We start from the raw sequence: 16,936 nt of genomic DNA, 5'->3' as shown, positions 1-16,936 counted from the left end.
TGAATGAATTATGAATTAGTCTCAGTTGACAACTGTTACTTCCGCAGTTGGACCAGGGCTGTATTACATCAGTTTTGTCTAAAGTTTGATATCTGTCATTGTTTTCAGATTGTGTTATTAGAACAGATTTGATACAGATTTTTCTTTTTTACTTTGACATAATGATAATTTTAAAAAGCATTACACTGCAACAATAAGACATACAATGCATGATTAATAATAATTTAATTTAACATTCAAACACGAAAACTGTGAATTTCCCGCATTTTATTTTATTTTATTTTATTTTATTTTATTTTATTTTATTTTATTTTATTTTATTTTATTTTATTTTATTTTTGGTCCTCCAAGGGCATCAGATGATTCTTCTGTTTTGACTTAAATATGGTTTGTCATTTATTAATGATTTTATTTAATTTGTTTACTTACTTGATAGTTGTATTAAAGTTGTATAGTATACAATTATCTTTGTCAATTTCAAAATACATTTTAATGTTTACAAAGGTCATTGCAACTTTTTATCTCACAATTCAGACCTTTTTTTCTTGCAATTTTGAGTTTACCTCTCGCAATTGATAAACTATCAATTCTGACTTTTTTTCTTAGAATTTAGTCAGAATTGCTAGATATAAAATCTGAATTGCGGGATATAAACTCGCAGTTCTGACTTTTTTCATGCAATTGCAACTTTGTATCTCGCAATTCTGACTTTTTTTCGCAATTTCGAGTTTACATCTCACAATCTTTTTTCTTCAGAATTGCGTCATATAAACTCGCAATTCTGACTTTTTTCTCAGAATTTAGTCAGAATTGCTAGATATAAAATCAGAATTGTGGGATATAAACTCGCAGTTCTGACTTTATTTCTCAGAATTTTGAGAAAAAAAGTCAGAATTGCGAGTCTGTATCACACAATTCTGAAAAAAAAAATGTTATAATTGTGAGTTTGTATCACGCAATATACCACGCTTCTATACTTCTGACACGTTTTTTTTTTTTTTTTTTTTTGCCTTGGGGTCAGTGAAAATGTTGCTAGAGCAAAGAAAAATTATTGGCCTGACCGGGTCAGCAGAATAAATATAATATGTATTGTTGAGCCATGTATGCTCATAAGAGCACTGGCTAAAAAAGATATTGTATCCGCAGCTTGACTCATATCATTGGAAAATGATAAAACATAAATCTTCTGAATATCTGCCTCTTTTTTTGGACAGAGAAAAGAGTGCATGTCAGAGTTTCCATGGGCCATTGAAATGCAGAAGTTAAAGGAAGCACAATCCTCTTCGACAGCAGAGGCGGCGATAGCAAGCCTCTCAGTCATCTCAGTTATTTTTTTCGAGCTGCCCGGGGATTGCAAAATATTATACTCGTGTTTAAACCGAGTGCATTGAGTGACATAAAACGGCACGAATCATCTCTCTTATCACAGCCGCTTTATTTCTAAGTCAGTCGGGACATCTGCTGAAAAGAGCGCCAGCGTCACGCTACATATAATCCCCAATGTACTCTCGGTAAGCCCTGCTCATGATGTGTTTGTTATACATATTTAAAGTCATCTGAATTTTATTTCAATAAATTATGTCACCCCAAGGATATGCTTGAATCGGTTTCCCATACACAGAGCAGCGTAAAGCAGGGCAGACTGTTCTTTCATTTCGCTCGAGCTGACTGATAAATAACAAACATTTTTTATACGCTGTCCATCGAGCATGTCTGCTGTTTTATCACCTGGTCAGATTGCCAAAGTAACCCCTTTTCTTTCCTTCTCTCGTTCCTCCACTCACTTAATCTCTCTCGCTGTCCTCCTACACACGTTGTTTCCTCTTTGGATATTTCATGGGGATTTCTCCAGGGAAAATTATTCTCTGCTACATGCCAATTTTGGGTTCTCCATGTTATTTTCAGGGAGAATGTTATCTTTGTCATTAAGTCATGTAATTCTGGATGGGTTTCTGAATTTTTAGGAGTTGGACTACATTTAAAGGCATAGTTGAGTCAAAAATGTTCATTATTTTCTCAAACCTGTATGCTGTTATATTTTTTGGTAACACAAAATATCAATTTTTAAACAGTCTTTAGAGAAACAGCAAAATATAAGTATAATCTTGCTCTAGACTCAAGAACCACTTCAGAAGAATCACTGAGTCAATCAGATAAGTGCATGAATCATTATTTTGAGTTAGTTCTTTTTTTAGTTATCCTGCTGTGACTGTCCAATAAAACTGATTTGTTAACAAATTAACCAGCTCAGTTCAAAGTACACAATTTTAGTCCAATTTTGGCACAATCTGCTTGATGTAGGGTGTTGTGGGGATTCGATTCAAAATGTCAGTGTACATCAGGATGCAAGATTCAATCATTTCATCTTGTGTAGTGTGTTATAGTGGAAGACAACCAATGCTACATCTGCAACGTTTCACGACATCACCACAGAAAGACTAGCATGTTTAATTTTTTTTTGTTGTTCTCGATGCGTTCTGTCACATCTGTGACACTGGCCAAAAAGAGCATAGAAGCACCTTTATACATGCTTTCAAACATCAAAACGGAAAGGGACTACCATGACTGACGGTGTGTTGATGACAGCATGTGTGTCATTAAAGATGCGATTGTTGGTAACTAAACAGTTTTGGTAACATTGACTTCCATTGTGTGGACAAAAACACTTTTCTAAAAACATTTTTTTTTTTTTTTAGAAGACTTTCTAAAAAAATTGCAGACCACTTTTGTGCTTGTTTGTTGCTTTTATTACATTTTAATAATATTAGAGCATAATAGCCATGAACCTTTGTTGTATGGAAATGATTTGCAATTCTCTGTGAACTTTTTCTTTCGTTGTCATCATCTAACAATTATGACTTCTTCTTCTTTTTGAATGACTTTGGAATATTTATCTGGCTAGATAGAACTAATTAGACTACTTCTTGTCATTTTTGCCTGTACTGCTGCATTCTGTAAGCCCTTGTTTATTCTTTAAAGGGATAGTTCACCCAAAAAAAAAAAATTCTGTCTTTAATTACCTCATCCAAACCTGTAATGTTGCGTTCACACCGGACACGACTTGCGCGGAAAAATGCGCTATTCGCGCGTAGTTGAACGCTTGAACATTTGAGTTTACTCGCGCCATTCGCGCGGTAAAATTCGTGTCATTTGCGCGTGACATTTTCTTCACAACAGGCGCGAATTCGCGTCATGGGAGGGGCGTCTGCCACTCGTCAGCGGGAAATTAGTTGTAAAATAGGTGAATGAGCTCAATTTGCCAGCTTTAGCTTGCTTGTAGTCTCAATATGTGTATATATATGTAGGTCAAATTGAGTAAAGAGCGTTTTTTAAAATTTACCAGATTGTCCGACCTCTTCACTCACTTTCTTCCTAGCAAGATCCTTTTTATTCCTGTTTCTACAAAAGTCCAAAGATGTATCGTACCGCTCCGAGTAACCACAGACAGCAATGGTGATTTTGTCCTCCATTGTTGTTTCGGATTTCTGCCACCGTCACTACTAGAGCAAGCTCCTGATTGGTTAACGTGGCGCGGATTTTCAGATTTTTCAGATTTTTGAACTTGCGCGTTTCGCGCCGCAGGATGGCTATTCGCATCTTTGCATTGACTTAACATGTAAATCACTCGCGCTTGTCGCTTCATTCGCGTCCGGTGTGAACGCACCAATAAGACCTTTGTTCGTCTTTGGAACACAAATTAAGATATTTTCGATGAAATCCGAGAGCTTTCTAACCCTGGATGGACAGCAACGCAACTGACACGTTCAAGGGCCAAAAAGGAAGTAAGGACATTGTTAAAATAGTCAACACTGTAAAAAATGACCCTAAATTTAATGGTAAAAGACTCTAAAAATGCTACAGTAAAAACCTGTAAAATGGTTAACGGTAAGCTACCTTATAAACAGTGTAATTTTATGGTAGTATACTGTTTTCGGAAGTGCAAAAGAACATAAAATTTACAGTCAAGTTTTTTTTTCTTAGTTTTTTCTTATCAGTTTTGTACATTTTAGGGTTGTATGTTACATCTAATGTTGTTAAATAATTTTTATTGCATTATCGTTCAGTTTCATGTGTGTTCTCATGATGGTGTTTAGCGTTTGTGTCAGTGACACTATGCACTATATATGTTAATATTTAAAACCTGCTTGTGCAGGGCATTATTTCATAATGTGACTTTCTCATCACCACCTGCTTTTGGAGGTTATCAGTGCATTGCAAAAGTACAAAACAGATTTTAGTACTTCAATAGGTTGGTACATTAACATTATATCAGAATTAAATGAAATTATGGTATTTAAATGTCAATTTAAGTTACAACCGTAAAACCTAAAACGTTGCTACCATATATTTTTTTTTTACAGTAAAATTCTGGCAACCACAGCTGCCGTTTTTTACCGTAAATTTTTTCAGATTGTTTTTTTTTTTTTTTACAGTGTGTGACATTAGTGGTTTAACCATAATGTTATGAAGTTACGAGAATGCTTTTGTGCACAAAAAAAAGTGTTATTCAACAGTTTCTTCTCTTCCAAACCAGTCTTCGAAGCACTAATTAATACATGATTGTTATTTTTGTTTTCTTTGCCCAAAAAAGTATTCTTGTAGTTTTATAACATTACTGATGTCACATGACTATTTTAACAATGTCTTTACTACCTTTCTGGGCCTTGAACATGTCAGTTGCGTTGCTGTCCTTGCAGGGTCAGAAAGCTCTCGAATTTTATCAAAAATATCTTATTTTGTGATTTGAAGATGAACGAAGGTCTTACAGGTTTGGAATGACATGACATTTTGCTTAACTATCCCTTTAACATCTTAAAAATCATTGACCCTTAATGTTTTGTCCTTATTACCATAGGCCCCCTTCCCCTTATAGGAAGTGATCATGTGACACAGCGTGTGCAGGATTGCGATCATTACCTGAGCTGTCGTAGGTAATGTTTGTCACATTCAATATCTTGCCGAAATGTGCTCTGGCCGGAGAGTTAAAGAAAAGGAATGCTCTGGGCAGCGCAGACATGAATTGATTTGAAATATTTATAAAAATCGATAAGAACACACTGCAGCGCTTAACTTGTCTTCTCGTCTCCCCTGTGACCGTTCTCTTCCACTAGTTCTCTGCCTCTAAATAACTCTCAGAAACACCAATGCACCTCATTGGTCATTATAGCAATCAAGTGCTAGTTGCTAATAATACGGTTTGATTACTGACGGACAGGGCCACACGGCATTGGTGCCCACAGAAATCTGCAGAATTTGAACGTGTCATTCACAAGTTTTAGCTGATTTGATTATGCATTCAGCTACCAATAAGAGTACATTCAGTTTTGCATTTTTCCGTGTTTAAATGTTGATCTTTTTCTTGGATTGTAATAAATCGGTTTGCTTTTAAATTAAGCAAACACAAACTGTTTTGGTGTCTTGTACCATGTGGAAAATAAAACCGTCACAATGGAGTCTTTGACTCAGCCTGTTTCCATGTTTTTCATAATATCAGCATTTATTCTTTCCCGGCTGCTGCCTGCCGTACCTATGCTGACAGGTCTCCAACCTTGCATTAGTGTGGAAATAAGTCAAATCCTTAATGCCTTGTTTTTCTTGCACTTTTTTCCCTTCTCTCTCACCCTCTTAAGACAGGAAAGGGTTACTTTCCATGTTTCCTGTCCAATTCCCCCAGCTCCAGCTCCTTTCGGATCACTTTCTTCATACTAAACATTCCCAGGCTCCCATAACCTCCTGGCTTCCTTACACTGGCCAAGAGAGATCCCAGGTGAGAGTGTGGGCGAACCTCCTGTTTTTAAGGATAAAAATCTCTCCGCGTTTTGCCTCCTGACAACGGTGGTGGTGAAACGTGGTTTCTTTTTCAGCTTTCCTTGATCGCAGGCATGGGAAAACAGTTATTTGAGAAATCTATACCAGTCGTTTGGCTCAGATTAAGGCCAAGCTGATTGGTGAAACTCAAGTTTTAGTGCTCAAGTGAGCAATGTTGTCTTCTCAAATACTTTAAGCAATAATTTAGAACCAGACTATTATGAGGCAGTACTTTTTCGTTCTAGGGAGGAAGTAGAATTGAAAGTTTTGTCATTGGATTTCGGAGCTGTCAGTCATGTTACCATGACAGGAGATGAAAGGCGCTGATACAGCAGAAGTAGACTGTGATCAATCTTGATGATAAAGTTGGTTTAGTGCTAGTCACGTGACATTCAATGCATCCTGTTGAGGGTTTACGTTTAGAGGAGACCTCTTAAAGACATATCTGCTAGCTCATATTTATTTCTTATATTCCCAATAGTAAAATCCTTGTAGGATCCAAATATAATCTTATCAGCATGTTTTAACTGCGCGATTGCAATAAAAGACACGTAGCATGGTTCGTGTTTTATAATACTGATGTTCATCTCTCCTCTTTGTCCCATTCGCTATCTTTTCCCACGGATTCTCTTCCAACTCTTTTTCTCTCTGAGCACCTGACAGATGGATGGAGAGAGAAAGAGAGCGAGGGAGAGAGCTTTGGATGTGCGATCACCCCCGCTTTGACCAAAAAAACGCCAGTCTTTGTAAATGGAAACTCGGGGCCGAACGGAACAAACAGCGATGTTATTTGGGCCTGACCCAGTGATGGACCTGCTGAGACAGTCTAAATATAGTCCCGTGGTGTACTGACTAATTGCCCCATGAGCAGTAATCATTCCCAGCCTCTGAAACCTCTTAAACTGCAAAGAGAGTCAAGTCACTGCTGCCCCCCTGCTGTGCCGGAGCCAAATACCAGAACGAACAGAACTGAGCGAGCAGATCTGTCCGTACAGAGATGAACCGGAAGCTTCTCTATGTTTTCAGGTGGCTGTCCGCACAGGTGGAGTTCATTTGAACAGGATATGATCAGGGTTGTGTATTTTTCTAATGTTGCATTGCGTTTGAACTTTAGCTAATACCCTTGCGTAACAAATAAAACTGAGAAACTACGTTTTAAAGAGCTTTTTGGCCAAGGCAATCCTTTTAGTCTCTCCCTTAGATTATTAGGGGTGGGAATCAGAAGAACTTTCCTGGTTCATATTCCTTACACTCTGTTAAAGGATTAGTTTACTCCTAAATTAAAATTTCCTGATAATTTTCCCTCCCCCGTGTCATCCAAAGAAACTAAGGTTTTTTGAGAAAACGTTCTCAATATAGTGGACTTCAATGGGGCTCTACACGATCCCAGCCAAGGAATAAGAGTCTTATCTAGCAAAAAACTAGAGTACACAGATGAAGAACTAAACACGCATGATCTTTCCAACGTGATTACCTAATGCGTGAAGTGGCGGATGCGCATGTATATATATTTTTTTAGAAAATGACCAATTGTTTTGCTAGACAAGACCCTTATTCCTCGGCTGGGATTGACCCCATTTGGGCCTTCAACCCGTTGATCCCCATTGAAATCCACTATATGGAGAAAAATGTTTTCCTCAAAAACCTTAATTTCTTTACAACTAAAGAAAGTAAGACACGACCTTGTGTTGGATAACATGGGGGTGAGTAAATTATCAGGAAATTTTGATTCAGGAGTGAACTAATCCTTTAACACCATCATTAATGTTTTTTTGTTTGGTAAAATCTAGTAGTTTTTGTGTAGTATTTTTGTTTATTATAGTCTTCTATTATAAACAAAAAATACTACACAAAAACTACTAAATATAGCTGGTTAACTTCTTAGGAAGCAAAATAATCTGTCCTGTTCTCTTGGTACCAGATTTTATCTGTTTAATGAAATTAAGGCACGTTTTGGCACCAAGCATGTTTTGCATGTTCATGTTTGTTTGTTTTTTTTTGCATTAATTCAATCATTCTATTGCTATGCAGAAAGGTAAATAAACCTTAAAGAATGAATTAATTTCCTGATAATTTACTCACCCCTATGTCATTCAAGATGTTCATGTCTTTTTCTTCAGTTGAAAAGAAATTAAGGTTTTAAGGAAGGCATTTCAGGATTTTTCTCCATATAGTGCACTTCAATGGGGATCAACAGGTTAAAGGTCTTAATTGCAGTTTCAATGCAGCTTCAAAGGGCTCTACATGATCCCAGCCTAGGAATAAGGTTCTTTCAATCGTTCTACGATTGGTCATTTTCTTAAAAAAAAAAAAAACTCAATACGCCCGAAGAAGCTTCGCTGCTTGCTGCAGCTGAATAAACAGATTTAACTGCTTTGATTGATTCAACGTGACTTATAAACACGACTACGACTACGTATAGTTCTTCTTATTGTAGTTTTTCTTATAATACAGTATATACTGCAATGCCTTTATCACTGCTTAGAATGCTATGAATACTATGCATGTCTTATTCTGTGTAAAAAGCCACACCATCTCACAGAAGGATTTATTTCAAACACTTTACTGACGTTATGAAGTTTGAAGTAAAAACATGTTATTAAATGTAGTATTTTCATGTGCTTTCAGATGTAGCAGCATTTTTACACAGATCCGTAGTTCACTAAAAAAAAGCTACGCAAACAGCTGTCATTATCGTAAATGATTTCTTTCGATTTTATCACGCGATTAAATCATCTGCGATAATGAACGCGATATAGCGTAGCTTTTTAGTAAACTACGGCTCTGTATACTAAATGCTGCTCCATCTGAAAGCACCTGCTGGAGATTTACTACTGATTACACAACTGGTTTACAGGCAAAATGCACATGACAATCGCCTTCGATTAATCGTGTAGCCCTACTTTACGTATGATGTTGGAAAGTCACTAATTTCTAACTTCAAAAATTCTCCGACATCTTTTTCTGACTTTTTTTGGTAAAGGGTGTTTGACTTCCTTTGCATGTTCGCGTTGTAAACACTGGGTTGGTACTTCCACCTACTTCACTACGTAATGCTTAAAGTCGAGCTAATGCAAGACAAGCCTTTTGTGATTTAAAAGTATCTAAATTTGTCTTTTTTTTTTTTGAAAACGACTGACTGTTTTGATAGATAAGACAGTTATTTCTTCGGCTGGGATCGTGTAGAGCTATTTGAAGCTGCATTGAAACTTCAATTTGTACCTTCAACCCACTGATCCCCTTTGAAGTTCACTATATGGAGAAAAATCCTGGAATGTTTTCCTCAAAAACCTTATTTTCTTTTTGCCTGAAGAAAGCGAGACATGAACATCTTGGATAAAATTTGGTTGAGTAAATGATCAGGAATTTAATTCTGGAGTGAACTAATCCTTTAACTTAATAAATACTATAAGAAAAGTTATGCTATATATTATAAACAAACAAGTACTAACCCATTTTTGAAGGAAATATCTAGTAGTATCATTTTAGTGTAAACATTACTGGTGTGCATCTTGAGACAAAACAAAGGCACTGATATATTTTAAGATCAGTCAGTGCAAGTTTCTTTCAGTTGAAACAGCTCAGACTTACATTTTAGTCTAGGACTAGGCTTAAGCCATGTCTGTGAAACCAGGGGTATAGGTATTATTTTTTTATTTTTTTATTTATTTACTTGTGTTTATTTATTTTCATGCTGTTCTGAATGAGAACAAGCTCTTGGATTCCCAACTGTATAGATTGGTGTCTAAATCACTTGCACATTGTAAAAAGATTTCTCAGACTGGCAACATTAAAGCACCGTGGCTGTCTTGCTCTTCGTGCAATCAGTAGAAAGCACTCTGCCTGCCAAGTAACATGAGATACTATGTATGCTACCTGCTTCCGAGCAGAGCTACACAAACCTGTGACCAAAGCTTAACCTGCGGTCTCACATAGGAAGTGGCCGCCACCCACCGGATATCCTCCTAACTCCCACGGCTAAATAAAGCCATAGCGCAGAGCAGCTGATAGCGAGTGAGATGTTCGCCCTCTGCTGCTTCAGCATGTGCGAGTATGACAGTGCTGCTCGATCGGAGCACGCCACAAAGACTCAATCTCTTCCTCTCTCGTTCACGCTTACATTCTGCATTGTAGTCGGAAACTTCCTGTCCTTTTACAGACTTCTGTGAATAAGATCATTTGCCCTCTGCAGAGTCAGTGCTGGGTTTATAATAAACAAACAGAAAGACATCCCAGGATTAAATCATGAGACAAAGAATTTTCTTCCTAATACTCATTAAAATTTAGACTTTACATTCTTAAAAGGACAAGAGTGGGTCTATCTTGAGAACATCTGTGAATTTTACCTCTCCAGATAGCAGGCTGAGCTATTTCTTAATTCACCCTCAAAACTTGACTATATTTAGCCTTGTTCAGAATTGTTTTTCTAAATCACTCAAGGCTTTGAATTAAAACTAAATTATGATGCATAGTACAGTATATGCCAATTGAAACACAGACTAGTACGACAAATAATAATTTAAGTCAAATTGGTTTTCATTTGCCCATGAAATAGTTCACACTCACTGATTCTTTCATACCCACTCTGGCTGCTTTTAACACATTCAGGAAGTTGCAGTAAATCACCATGACAAAACAAGGAAGCATGTACGAAAGCGGAAGTCATGAGTCAGCATTAGTCCTACGACTGCCGTATCCCACCAGCTCTTTTACAGAGGATGTGATTATCATTACATGGAGCTTTCGGTTTCTCATTCATATGGGGACAAGTGCAGTTTTTCGTATCTACTCACTGGGCAATGGGCAGAGCTAGCTAATAACCATATATAGAGCAGGAAGTGTCCCAGACATATGTGACCCTGGACCACAAAACCAGTCTTAAGTAGCATGGGTATATTTGTAGCAATAGCCAAAAATACACTGTATGGGTCAAAATTAATCATTTTTCTTCTATGCAAACAAAGATCATGTTCCATGAAGGTATTTTGTAAATTGTTTAATTTTTGATTAGTAATATGCATTGCTAAGAACTTCATTTGGATAACTTTAAAGGTGATTTTATCAGTATCTAGATACATTTTTTTGCACTGTTAGAATTTCAGATTTTCAAATAGTTTGACAGTAAATATAAATATACACACACACACACACAAGATAAAATTTTCATACTTTTAAAGGAGTAGTTCACTTTTAGAACAAAAATGAAAAGATAATGTACTCACCCCCTTGTCATCCAAGATGTTCATGTCTTTCTTTCTTCAGTCGTAAAGAAATGGTGTTTTTTGAGCAAAACATTTCAGGATTTCTCTCCATATAATGGATTTCTATGGTGCCCCCGAGTTTGAACTTCCAAAATTCGGTTTAAATGCAGCTTCAAGGAGCTCTAAATGATCCCAGCTGAGGAAGAAGGGTCTTATCTAGCAAAACGATTGGTTATTTTCTAAAAACATTTACAATGTATATACTTTTTGATCTCTACACAGAGTACACACAGAGCTAGAGAAGAAGAGCATTTGAGGTTAAAATCTATATAAATTGTAATTTTTTTTTTTTTTTAGAAAATAACTGATCGTTTTGCTAGATAAGACCTTTTTTTCTTCGGCTGTGATTGTTTAGAGCCATTTGAAGCTGCATTTTGGAAGTTCAAACTCGCGGGCACCATAGAAATCCATTATATTGAGAGAAATCCTGAAATGTTTTACTTTAAAAAACATCATTTCCTTACGACTGAAGAAAGAAAGCCATGAACATCTTGGAAGACAAGGGGGTGAGTACATTATCTCTAATTTTTTGTTCTGAAAGTGAACTACTCCTTTAAGTACATTTTTGGCCTTTATATTTTAATGTCTATTCAAAAAGATTTTAATTGTGCCTGCATTGGGTTTTCATTTTTACATTCTGTGGCTCTTCATCTGCACTGAGAATTAGCTGTAATGATGCGGTTGCTCTGGGGACAATCAATTTACTATGCTTAGCATGTGATGTCTCTCGGCTTTACAGTAAGGTCACCTGTGGCTTTGACTAATGGCAAATTCCCTTTACATAATTTCCCCTGCTGTTTTCTATGCATTTGAGTTTAGGGAGGGTAATGCTTAAGGATATCACTTGAATGTAATGCTTAGAATGCAAAATATATAAACTCTGTTGCAAAATGACAGAATTTCATTTTTAGCACAAGACAGACATCAGCAGAAATGCTTGGGCAGCCGGTTAAGTGGTTGTGTTGTTGGCAAAGGGTGTGGGTGGGGGTGGGTGTAATGATATTAGTAGTGATTGGCTAATTTATGAGGCTCTTTAGTTATTCATGTTGAGTGTAGGCCATCCATCATGGCAGTGCTGAAGGATGTCAACTTGCACCGTTTAACTGCCAGACCAGAGGAGCATGAGAAGCACATCATGCTGTGGAAACTACCGAACATGACATATTTTCATAGTTGCAGTCATATGAGGGGGTTTGCCCAGGAACTGTAGGTGGACAAACAAACAAATTTATACCGAAAAACCCCCAGCATCATGAGGATCTTGAGCTCCATCAACAGGAACTCTCCAGCAGAGTTAAAGCACATGAGGGACAGCAGGACTCGTTTTTTCCCCCTCCACTTTCTCATGTGTTTCTCACACACTCACTCCATCTTTCACATCCTTCAGATGCATGTTTTTGCTAACATTTTATGTTCTGCAGTTTGGCAGTGTGAATGTTCTTAAAACATAAGACAAACCGTTCACTGATTGTGTGATCCGTATTGCGCACACAAAAAAGTGAAATCTGGATGAAATCTCCAGGTCCAATCTATTTGGCTGACTTATACACTTTACTGGAGCCCCATCTGGAAACAAAGACGTGTTAACAAGTTCCCATGCTGCCGCATTGAGAACTTCTGAGGAACAGCTACCCTTATTTTTTTTCCTAAGAGTTCAAATATATCTGGAACATAAAAAGTCTCCTAAAGGGCTCATGACATGGATTTTAAAATTATTTTAATGTGTTCTTTGAAGTTTACTTACAATCTTAATAAAGTTTTATGCACAAAAAAAGCATAAATATGTGGGAAAATTATTACTTTCAGCCCCCATTCTGACCCTTTTTCTGAAACGACCTGTTTTTAAGGGGCGGATCTTTTAAGGCTTCTCAGGAATTGGCCATTGTTATGATTGGTTAACGTCATTGCATAGGAAACAGTATCAACGCTCCCTCGCTATTGCATGTGAGTGTTTTGACAACATAATCAAAAATAAAACGGTAATTTCCAGACAAAGCATTATGAAATCATTTACTTACCGTTTGTGATGCAGCTGTAGTCAGATCTTGTACTGCTTCATCTTTCAGTATGAACACTTTGTGAACTCTCCATGATGCTGTGCCTCAAAACAACATGTTCTAAAGTCCGAACAATCCTCTGACACCATTTGGGATGCCATTAAAATTAAACTATGCACTTGGACTTACGCTGGGTTCCTTCTGATATCTGTACAAAGACGTGAACAAGCCGTTTAAACCAAATGCGTCAAAACTAACGTTCTTTCACGCCATTTGTCCTATTGGCAACAGACTCAAGCGTGTGGACTGTGTCAGAAAGTACATGCACATCGTTATACCGTATCTAGTGTAGACAGGATAGTGGCAGTGATTGTAAATAGGGGTTCAAGCGTGTAGCAATGAAACCCTATCGTAATTGTTAGAAGCGATCTCCACGTTGTAAAACGATCGTGCAGACCAAACCGTAAGTCGTAGAGACTTAAAACTTGAGGGATGGTAGTACTCACATCACCAAGTCACCAGAGCTCACCCCAATCGGCCTGACGGGGGCGCTACAATGATCAAAAGTACGAAAATATACCTAAACCGCCAGTCGCATGCTCAAGTGTCTTATGTTGTTGGAATCTATGGCTAACGTCGGACAAAACACATGCCTCAGATTCGATCGTGAGCCTGGTGAAATTTTTGGGTATTTTGGACCTCAAAACCTATTTTTGTGAACTAGGCCTATCCCTATCGGAACCAGACCAGTGCAATATCAATAATTATTAAAAAAAAAATTTAACTTTCGACTCACCATCGCAAAATGTTTGAAAGGGGCAGGGTAACTTTTAGTAAAATGCAGATTTTGGAACGACATGGGGGTAAGTGATTAATGACAATTTTCATTCTGGGGTGGAGTAACCGTTTAATAGAGGCCAATTACAGCCCCAAAGGTCTGAGAGAAATTTGAAAGAAAACTGCCACTGGGGAAAGTTACCACATTTTTTGCATTGTATGGTTTTTCTCACATACACATAATATTTGTATCATATGACAGAACTTCATATTCAACTTCATAAACATTATAAGACATAATATTTCTATGGTAAATTACCTGTATTTGCAAAAACAGGCTTGCTACATGTCTTTTTGCATATGTACTTAAATGCCTTAAAGCTTTGAACACCGGTATTCGCTGCTTGCAGCTATATTTTCTATTTGTGACCCTGGACCACAAAACCAGTCATAAGGTTAAATTTTACAAAACTGAGATATATACATCATATGAAAGCTCAATAAATAAGCTTTCTATTGATGTATAGTTTGTTAGGATCGGACAATATTTTGGCGGAGATACATCTATTTGAAACACTGCATATTACTAATCAAAAATTACATTTTGATAGGTTTACAGTAGGAATTTTACAAAAAATCTTCATGGAACACGATCTTTACTTAATTTCCTAATGATTTTTGACATAAAAGAAAAATCAATAATTTTGACCCAAACAATGTATTTTTGGCTATTGCTACAAATATACCCCAGGGACTTAACACTGGTTTTGTGGTCCAGGGTCACATTTGCTTTTGACGCAATGCGACACACTCATTTAGCATATTCAAGTGATCAGCTATTAAGCTACTGAACGCCAGTGGGTGGGGCCTATGGTGAGAAGAAGTGTATTCATCAATGCCTTGCTGTGGAGGCAGTGTTTATGGAAATGTTTGTGCCCGGGTGACGTCACCTTGCACCTTAGTTCCAAACAAGCCATTTTTTTAAACTCGATTTAATAAATGCTTTTTTTATAATGAGGGGGACATTTTAAACTATGACACTTTCAGTATGTTTTTTTTTATAGTACAAAGACCTCTTCTATGCCTAACGATGCAGGCAAATTTGATCTCTCTGATGTCCCTTTAATAGAATTGGATGGAGAAGATTATGAGCGTTGCTCTTACCTGTGTGTGGTCTTTATACCGTGTTCTATGAAACAATCCCTCTAGAAATGTAGTATTTTTATTACAGTAGGTTCTGGTTCATGTACGCACGGGACTTATTTTATTCCGATGCATTTGGAAAAAGATAGACTCTTTAAATATTAATTTTCTGGACTTTGCCGAGGAGTTTCTGCGTAACACTTTAAGCCATAATATTATCTTAAACTTTTCAAAGTGTTGGATTATTTTCAACATTGATGAAGTTGTAACCTAGTTTCTATCACTGGGAAGGTGTTCCATCAGCACTGGGGTTTTCCGTGTGAGCCAGAGGACATATTATCTCTCGCTCACATCCCCCTTTTTCTTTCTCTTTTTCTTACCTCACATCCCGTGATTTGTTGGAGGGCTTAATCCAGGTTCTTAAATGAAACGAAACCTTGAGGGTCTCTGTGGGATCAATTTGAAGGGATTTCTCCTCCCCGCTCTCTTCTGTTGTTCCATCGTTCCCTTTCTTCCTCGATTCTCCTGTCCTGTCTTCATTTTCTCAGTTGGCTGAATGCAGCGTGTTTAGAGCCAGATGTATTCGGGTGTCAGTTTGATCTGTTGGCGAAATGCTCTCTGGTGGTTGGCCGATCACTCTTGGCTTTAATTGGTTGATCAGTTGGGGGTCTCAAGTTGGGGCCACTTCCTGGCACCAGTTAAATAGTTAACATCTATGTAGGTGAAAAATCTGATCAAGATAACTGAGAGCTTTCATATCAATTCCCTGAGAGATGTGATATTTGATTTCGTACTCGGTTGGACCTTGTCGTGCACTAAAAAGGAAATAATTTTTTTGCCTTTTAATGTGGTGCTTGAGAACAAGTGAGAAGGAGAGAGACGGACAGGAGGGTAATAGATGTCTCCGTAGGCTACTTTCACTTAAACAGACAGAGCTTGCTGAAGGGAACCCGCGGGCTTGAATCTATTATTCACATACAGCGCTGCAGATCCTCTCTTTCAAACGCATGCACACACTCACACAAAAGCGAGGAAATGAAAGCTGTCGGCTGTTAGCGCTCGCGGAGCAAATGGACAGAGCGAAGGCCTTTTGTCAAGACATGAATCTCCAGTGACTCTACAAAGACCTACTAGTAGAGACATTGTATGAGAAACAGGGACAGATACAGTATCTGTATTGAGGTGAATGAGCTCAATGGGTGGTGTTGACTCTTGAACCGATAATGGTCTTGCTGAGTCTTGGGACGTTTTTTTTTAACTGCAGCATCAAGAACCTAGACCTAAATCAGTATTCAGTGGGACGTTTTGTCTACTTTTTATGCGCTAACCACTTGCAGCTATTTTAACTGCTTAAAAAAGATAGAAGTTTCAATATAAATATTTATTTTATTTGAAGAACTAGAGGGTTGATTTGCATTCAAAGTAGAAGACCGAAAGTGCCACACTATAATCAGTATTAATATGAGGTGAAACAGATCCTGCTAGTCTGGCATATGATCTTCAGATTCATTTTCAGAAGTGACTCACTCTTGCTTAAAAACACAGAAGCAAATTTAGCCCAACAAGTTCAGGCAGAGTTCTGATGGAAATGCTAAATATAAAATGGTTGGTTTGAAATAACATCAAAACTTGTGTCTGTGCAGCCTAGGGCCTGTCCGAACTTTCTCTCGTTGCTTTATTCTTCAGCATTAAGTTTCTGTCATTTCACTTTATTCGTAAAGTCAACATGAAATGAAAACATTCATACACACTTCTTGTCTTATAATGAATATTCATTGGTACAATTAAAGTTATTTTGGACTTCTATGTATTTACAATTAAATTAATAATTTGATACGGTCCACTAAAAAAAACCCCACACAATTTAACAGCAATTTATTAAAAGTTTAATAAATTACATTTTGTAAGTCCTATGAAAAGTTTTTTTTCTCCTCAAATTCAGTTTTATTT

Source organism: Garra rufa, chromosome 22 (genome assembly GCF_049309525.1).
Source record: "Garra rufa chromosome 22, GarRuf1.0, whole genome shotgun sequence".
In the NCBI taxonomy this organism is placed as follows: Eukaryota; Metazoa; Chordata; class Actinopteri; order Cypriniformes; family Cyprinidae; genus Garra; species Garra rufa.
This window is presented reverse-complemented; position numbering follows the sequence as displayed.